At 40.5% G+C, this 6,435-nt stretch overlaps 1 pseudogene; it reads right to left on the bottom strand.

Moving 5' to 3' along the window:
- Nucleotides 1–2,368: 2,368 nt before the first annotated feature.
- On the bottom strand, nt 2,369–2,881 carry LOC118010757 (annotated as a pseudogene).
- Nucleotides 2,882–6,435: the final 3,554 nt, after the last annotated feature.

Below are 6,435 nucleotides of genomic sequence, written 5' to 3'. Positions count from 1 at the left end.
CTATAATAAACCAAAGATACATTTTTTGTCCTTGAAGAATTGTATTTTTGCTGATGCAGTCTTTTGGAACGTCTGTCATTTTCAGGAGGCTCCCAGGGATATGGTAGATCAGCACTTGAAATTCTGTGCACAGCTCATGGTCTGATGCAGGATGTTCTTGGCAAACTCTGAAGAAGCTTTGAACTCCTCCTCACAAAGTTCAAGTGGCTTTCCTTTCTATGCTTTTGTGAACTTCTCAAGACTTTAGAAAGTAAAGATGGTTTATGGCAACACCAACTTGCAGTGATTATTCCATAAACAGTACCATTTCAGAAGACTTATCAGTTAAGTCTTTCGAAATGAGGAATAAGGTGACTTTGATTGCAGTTTAAGGCAACACAATACATGAAACAAAAAGACCCCAAATAGCCAAAGCAATCTTGAGAAAGAAGAACAAAGCTGGAGACATCACAATTCTAGATTTCAAGATACACTACAAAGCTGTAGTAACCAAGGCAGTACTGGCACAAAAATAGACACATAGATTAATGAAACAGAATAGAGAGCCCAGAAAGAAACCCATGCTTTATATGGTCAATTAGTCTATGACAAAAGAGGCAAGAATATACAATGGGGAAAAGACAGTCTGTTCAATAAATGGTGCTGGGAGAACAGACAGCTACATGCAAAAGAATGAAACTGGACCACCTTCTAACACCATACATGAAAATAACTCAAAATGGATTAAAGACCTAAATGTGAGACCTGAAATCATAAAAACCTTAGAAGAGAACATAGACAGTAATTTCCTTGACATCAGTTGTAGCCACATTTTCCTAGACATGTTTTTTTAGGCAAGGGAAACAAAAGCAAAGATAAACTATTGGGACTTCATGAAAATAAAGAGCTTTTGCACAGTGAAGGCAACCATCACCGAAACAAAAAGGCAACCTACTGAATGGGAAGAGATGTTTGCAGATGACATATCCAATAAGGGGTTAATATCCAAAATACATAAAGAACTTATACAACTCAAACTACACACACAAAAACAATCCAATTAAAAAATGGGCAGAGGACCTGAATAGACACTTTTCCAGAGGAGGCATACAGATGGCCAACAGACACAGAAAAGATGCTCAAAATCACTAATCATCAGGGGCACCTGGGTGGCTCAGTTGGTTAAGCGACTGCCTTCGGCTCAGGTCATGATCCTGGAGTCCCGGGATCGAGTCCCGCATCGGGCTCCCTGCTCGGCAGGGAGTCTGCTTCTCCCTCTGACCCTCCTGTCTCTCATTCTCTCTGTCTCAAATAAATAAATAAAATCTTTAAAAAAAAATCACTAATCATCAGGGAAATGCAGATCAAAGCCACCATGAGCTTTCACTTTACGCCTGTTAGAATGGCTAGAATAAAAAAAAAAAAAAAGAAATCACAAGCATTGGTGAGGATTTAGAGGCAAAGGAATCCTTGTGCACTGTTGGTGGGAATGTAAGTTGGTACAGCCACTGTGAAAAAAGTATGGGGTTTCCTCCAAAAAATTAAAAATAGAGATACCATATGATCCAATAGTTCCACTACTAGGTATTTATCCAAAGAAAACAAACAAAAACACTAACTTGAAAAGATAAAAGCACCCTTATGTATTGCAGTATTATTTACAATATTCTAGATATGGAAGCAACCCAAGTGTACATCAACAGATAAATGGGTAAAGAAGATGTGGTATACATATACACAATGGAATATTACTCAGCCATAAAAAAGAATGAGATCTTGCCATTTGTGGCAACATGGATGGATCTAGAGGGTATTTTGCTATGTTAAATAGGTCGGACCGAGAAAGACAAATACTGTATGCTTTCACTCATATGTGGAATCTAAAAACAAAGCAAATGAATACACAAACAAAAAGCAGAATCAGACCTATAAATACAGAGAACAAACTGAGGGTTGCCAGAGGGGAGAGGGGAGCAAAACGGGTGAAAAGGACTGGGAGGTACAGGCTTCCAGTTATGGAATGAATAAGTCATGGGAATAAAAGGTACAATATAGGAATATAGTCAATGATATTATAATAGTGTTGTGCGGTGACAGATGATAGCCACATTTGTGGTGAGCATAGCATGACATATAGAGATGTTGAATCACTATGTTGTACACCTGAAACTAATGTAATGTTATATGGCAACTATACTCAAATAAAGACATTTTAAATTTTTCTGAAGAAATGGGTAGATGGTACAAACTGCAGAGATCAAGATGGCTGCTCCCAATGGAACCAGCAGCCTGGGTCAGCCACTTTCATAAACACCATTGAGGTGCAGTGGGGATAGCAAAGCTGCTAACCCCAATCATTCCTCTTTTTCAGGAAGGGAGAAGCAGGAGCCTACTCCTTAGACATGGTCTTGATGATCTTGTGCTCTTTCATGGCTTTCTCCCAAGTGCTGCTGTTGAATTTCTCAATGCCCACACTCCACATAGCGCTCTTATCTAGGCCGTGTGGAATGATTCCAAAAACTCCAGGGTTTGAGTGGGGAGTGTAAATCTCTGAACACCACATCTCTTACAGAAGGCGTGCTGTGCTTTGTGCTTGTTGAATGTGTATGTGGTTGTGCCCTCAGCTTCCTTTAGGAGCTTGAAGCGAGAAGCCAGTACCATAAAGGGTGTATTCTGCTTCCTGCAGATGTTGCAGTTGCGAAGATGTGCAAGTCTTCTGAGGCCCAAACTTCAAAGTGAACTGCTCCATAGCGGCAGCCTCCTATGTGGTTCACCAGGGCCTGGTATTCCTATGTGTCCCACAGCAGCTTGGTGGCACCCTCGATGGTGAGCCTCTGCCGCTTCTGGAACACCTCTCAGACTCCCACCTATCACTCAGGTCCAGCTCGGCCACCAAGGGCATCAGGGTTGCTGGAGATGGCAGAGGTGACAGCCATGGAAGTAGCATGAGCTCTGACAGTAGCTCTTCACTCAACCTGTCTCCTAGGCCCCTGGCAGCGATGACCTCATCTGCCCTTGGCTGAGGGCTGTCTTACTGTGGCCTGGCTCCCACCCCCAGCCTGGCCTGAGAAGCATGGAGTGGGGCCTCAGTGGCTGGGCAGGAGCGGGGCACCGCAGGTCCCTGGGCTGCTTCTGTCCATGTGGCTTGGTGGCCACACTGTTCCTTGCACACCACATTGTTCTGCACAGATTTTTTTTTTTATAGTACTGTAATGTATTTTCTCTTCTGTATGATTTTCTTGATAACATTTTCTTTTCTCTAACTTACTTTATTGTAAGACTATCAGGTGTGATACATATAACATCCAAAATATGTGTTAATCAAGTATTGATGTTATCAGTAAGGCTTCTTGTCAACAGTAGGCTATCAGTAGTTAAGCTCTGAGGAGCTAAGAGTTACATGCAAATTTTCGACTGGGGTGGGGAATCAGCACCCCTCACCTTAACCCTGTAGTTCAAGGCTCAACTGCTGTACTAAAAATAATAGCAGCAAATATTTATATAGAACAAATATTATTTTACTTGTGAAAATTAACAAAGGGAAATCTCATTTAGAATGGGGTTGGGAAGCCAGCAGGGGGATCCCTCATACCCTACCACTGGTGGTCAATAGTGGACTCAATAGGAAGAGACATACCTTGCAAGTTAATACTACTTTAGCTACTACCTCACTACCCCAGCAGAAGGAAGAAAGTTTTCTTCTTCCCTGGCAAGAGCCCAGCCAATGAGAGACTGTCACAACTCAACCAATGAAAAGCCACTATACTTCAAGCTCCCAGTTTACTCCAATGGACTATTTGTTTTGTAACAGCCCTTGCCAACTCCCTTCTTTCCTCTATAAGAGAGGGATCCTCTACTTTGTCCTCTAGGCTTGCCTATGGTTTTGCCATAACTTACTTGTCTGAATTACAATATTCTATTCCCTGATAAACTCATTTTTGCTGGTAAAATAACTGGCAGTTTTATTTTTAAAGGTTAACATACTTAATCCTTACAACTACTAATATCCCCATTTTACAGATGAAGAAAATGAGTGACAGAGAGGTTAAGATTATTAACCAGAGTCATATGGTTAATAATTAAAAAAAAAAATTGGGGCGGGGGTGGCTGCATGGCTTAGTTGGTTAAGCATCCAACTCTTGATATAAGCTCAGGTCTTGATCTCAGGGTCATGAGTTCAAGCCCCACATTGGGCTCCACACTGAGTATAGAGCCTACTTAAATTTTTTTTTTTAATTGGAGTATGATTGACATATAATATTATATTGGTTTCAGATGTACAACAAACCATTCAATATTTGTGTGCATTGCAAAATTATTACCACAATAAGTCTGGTTATCATCTGTCACCATACAAAGTTAACTTTTAAGATTTCCAGAGTACATGCTCTTAACCACACTTCTAAGAGTCAGAAGAAATCCATGATAAAGAAAAGCAAGAAGAGCACATGATAAAATAGCGGTCTAAAGTCTAGAAAAGATTCAGACTGATAAAATGTAGTTCAGATGTAGCTTAGAGCCAAGAAATAGAGCAAGATTACAGAATCCTCAGGGAGCAAAAGAAACCCTAGACAAAGAGCAGACTGGAATCGGGGCACTGACTGAAGGAACTCATGTATTGTCTCTTAAAATGAACAAGATTGAATTTTGTATGTATTCTATTGATCTGTAATTGTGTAAATGTTCTATAGCCATGGTTTATTATTTGGCACTACCTATAGAATTATAGAATTTTGCCATTAATTATAGCTACTATTTTTTGGTAATGTAAATAAATGTTGTTGAATGAGGGGGATACCCTTATAGTCGTAACCATTTCAACTATTAATAGATCAGCATGCCCCCTGGAAAAATAATTAAATCCCTCTAGGACTTAATTTCTTTCTTTATAAAATTAAGGGTTATCATAGACTTACGATTTATATAACTTTCAGCTTAAAAACCTTGCCTGGGGCGCCTAGGTGGCTCGGTCGGTTGAGCGTCTGAGTCTTGGTTTTGGCTCAGGTCATGATCTCATGGGTCCTGAGATGGAGCCCTGCATGGGGCTCCCTGCTGAGCGCAGAGTCAGCTTGACGATTCCTCTCCCTCTGCCCCTCCCCTCACCTGGGCACATGTGTGCACTCTCTCTTTCTAAAATAAGTAAATAAATCTCTTTTTTTAGGTTTTATTTATTTATTTGACAGAGAAAGACACAGCGAGAGAGGGAACACAGCAGGGGGAGTGGGAGAGGGAGAAGCAGGCTCTCTGCGAAGCGGGGAGCCCGATGCGGGGCTCGATCCCAGGATCCTGGGATCATGACCGGAGCTGAAGGCAGACACTTAACGACTGAGCCACCCAGGTGCCCCTAAATAAATCTTTAAAAAAAAAAAACCCTTGCCTGTTTTTTAATCCGCTAAGCACATAATAGCAAGTAAATCAATATGCATATTGAAAAACTCATAATGTAACTTAGAGGAAAATATAAATGCAAATGATGAAAAGAGGAAAGAAAGGGAAGGGCACACGCTATCTGTACTATTCATTTGGCAATTATCATGCACCATTTTGTGACATTACCTCTACCATTACTTGAATCATGTATTAAATAGATTCATTATACTCATTTAATTAACTGAACAAATAATTATCGAGCACCTACTAGTGCCAGGAACAGTTCTAGGCTCCAGGTATACAGTGGTTAAAAATCGAGTCCATATGGTTTTGCCAAAGAAATTAAGATTACTTTTAGGATAAAGACTGTCACAGGTATTTCATATTTGCAATCAAGGATGCTTAGCCCTGGGTATCTCCTCATTTAATTGTTTTGAGGCAGTTTTAGGTTTCTGTATAGACAAAACCTAATCTTTGTACTAGAGACTAATTTTTACTAAAAATAAGCAGGTCAGGTGGAAAGAGCCAAGATGTCCATCGACAGATGAATGGGTAAAGAAGATGTGGTATATATATATATATATATATATATATATATATATATATATATATATAATGGAATATTATGCAGCCATCAAAAGGAATGAGATCTTGCCATTTGCAACGACGTGGATGGAACTGGAGGGTTTTATGTTGAGCGAAATAAGTCAAACAGAGAAAGACATGTATCATATGATCTCATTGATACAAGGAATTCTTAATCGCAGGAAACAAACTGAGGGTTGCTGGAGTGGGGGGTGGGGTGGGAGGGATGGGGTGACTGGGTGATAGACACTGGGGAGGGTATGTGCTCTGGTAAGCGCTGTGAATTGTGCAAGACTGTTGAATCTCAGATCTGTACCTCTGAAACAAATAATGCAATATATGTTAAGAAAAAAAAAAAAGAAGAAAAAGAAGAAGAAGGTAGCGGGAGGGGAAGAATGAAGCAGGGGAAATCGGAGGGGTAGACGAACCATGAGAGATGATGGACTCTGAAAAACAAACTGAGGGTTCTAGAGGGGAGGGGGGTGGGAGGATGGGTTAGCC

The sequence above is a fragment of the Mirounga leonina genome, unplaced genomic scaffold, assembly GCF_011800145.1.
Source record: "Mirounga leonina isolate KUSES-001 unplaced genomic scaffold, KU_Mleo_1.0 Mir_101664, whole genome shotgun sequence".
Classification (NCBI taxonomy): Eukaryota; Metazoa; Chordata; class Mammalia; order Carnivora; family Phocidae; genus Mirounga; species Mirounga leonina.
The sequence above is the reverse complement of the archived record's forward strand: the minus strand, read 5'-3'. Positions and strand labels throughout refer to the sequence as shown.